The sequence below is a fragment of the Chinchilla lanigera genome, unplaced genomic scaffold (genome assembly GCF_000276665.1).
Source record: "Chinchilla lanigera isolate Chin_1 unplaced genomic scaffold, ChiLan1.0 scaffold00035, whole genome shotgun sequence".
In the NCBI taxonomy this organism is placed as follows: Eukaryota; Metazoa; Chordata; class Mammalia; order Rodentia; family Chinchillidae; genus Chinchilla; species Chinchilla lanigera.
In genome coordinates, this window is record NW_004955436.1 from 5,278,631 (window position 1) to 5,280,591 (window position 1,961).

Sequence of the window (1,961 nt, forward strand, 5' to 3'; positions counted from 1 at the left end):
TTGCTTTTGCCTCCTCATGGTGCCAGTGGAATATGGACTAAAACTTCAAAATCATGAGCCAGAGTAAACCTTTCCCCATGTGAGTTCTTTCCTTGGGTATTTTATCACAACCAAAGCAAGTTGAGGAACGCATCTGTTCACATGTAGCTCTTTCTCAATGTGCCTTCCCAGAACAAGACAACTCTCCAGGTCCCCTTTTATATAGAACCAGTCCCATTTGTAAAGGTTCTGACTTATCTCCTAATTGATTCTCTCAAATCCCCACCATCATCTTGGGGGTTATAATTTCAGCATGCAAATTCTGCAGTGACACAGTGGGACCACAGCCTGCATTTTCAGCCAAGTATGAAAAGTGCCTGAAAATTCTACAGTCAAAATATATGACCGCATACAAAGTAATCCGTTTCCCAACCTGTGGGTATGCTATGGTCATAAATTTACACGGTGGGAAGCCACAGCACACAGGGGCCAGGATTTGTGAGCTGTCTGGAACAGACGGTGTATGTTTATCGTAGTAGTTTACTACATGTTAGGACAGAGTTGGGAACCCTACCCCCATCGACTCCTTCAACCCTAAGCATATTCCTCGCTTTGCTCTAAGCTTTATTAGAGCAAAGGCGTGGTCTAGATGGTTCCTGTAATCATATTGTACCAGTCCGTCTACATGAGTTATAATAATAGTAATGCAAATATTTAAATAAAACTGAAAATAAACTTGGATTTTTAAAAAAACTTTAAATGACTTACTTTTTCTCCAATATCTAACTGAACTCTTTAACAGTGGATAGTTTTGAATGGATATGTTTGTAAAAAGGCTTTCCTAATTAATTTAGAATATTTTTGTTAAACAAACAGGCTTCAAGAAATTGAATTCAGTACAGCATGAGGACTATCATGAGTAACAGCACACTGAGGTTGGCAGTATCAATCTACCTATAGGTATGGTATTGACTTCACTCTGCACATGTACACCGAGGTCAATAATAGAGGAAAATCTCATAATGTGTACCTTGGACACATATAGTAAAAACAGGAAAAGAAAACAGGACAGGTTTTCTCAAGGACTGTACTGCAGCCGCATATAATATTAAACCCAGAAACTCCATGAAGATGATTCTGAAAAGCTGCTTCACTTCTACTTGGTCTGAAGAAACAGAGGACAAATAAACTCAGCATCTCCTGCTATATACTCACAACACAGATCACTTCTGTGATCCTGAAATGTGTGCAATTATGCCGCTCTGGGAGCAATGAATCCCACAGTCACCCCAGCTGCATGTCTTCTGATGGCATTCAGTTATAGAGCAACACATGCCACAGTTTGAAAGCTCCATGCCACCAGGCTGTACCCTCTGCTGCCCATTTGGCTTCTGGAACTCCCAACCCACTGGCCACAGGCTAGACTTCCCGTGATAGCTCTTGAGGCTTGGTTGATTTGCTAGAATGGCACAAAGAACTCAGAAAACAAGTTTACTGTTTTATCATTGTGTTCGTTACTTTTCTCTCTTTGCTGAGACAAAACACTCGATACCCAAAGTTAAGTGGGGAAAGGATTATTTAGCTCACAGTTTGCAGAGGGTTCAGTCCATAGTCAGTTGGCTCCAGAACAAGGTGACACATGACAGGGGTGTTAGAGAACAGTTCGTGACACCCACAAGGTGGCAAAAACAACAAAGGGACAGAGGCAATGGCTCAGGGTGGCGGAGACAGCAAAAGCAACAAAAGCCTTTAACAGCATCTTTCTGCCCCTTTTATTTTGTCCAGACTGCTGGGATTACAGCGGTGCTAAACCAACCAGCAAAGGGCCTAAAGCTCAGAAGCTCCATCCTCCTGGAATTGTGGGATGCCAGTCCTCAGCCTCACTGATGAAGCTTTGTTCAGCTTCCTGAGAGCCTCCATGCAGACCTGCGGGGAAGCTCTTTGAACTCTGTGCTTTCTGGGTGGCCTGGAGACTTCATTTC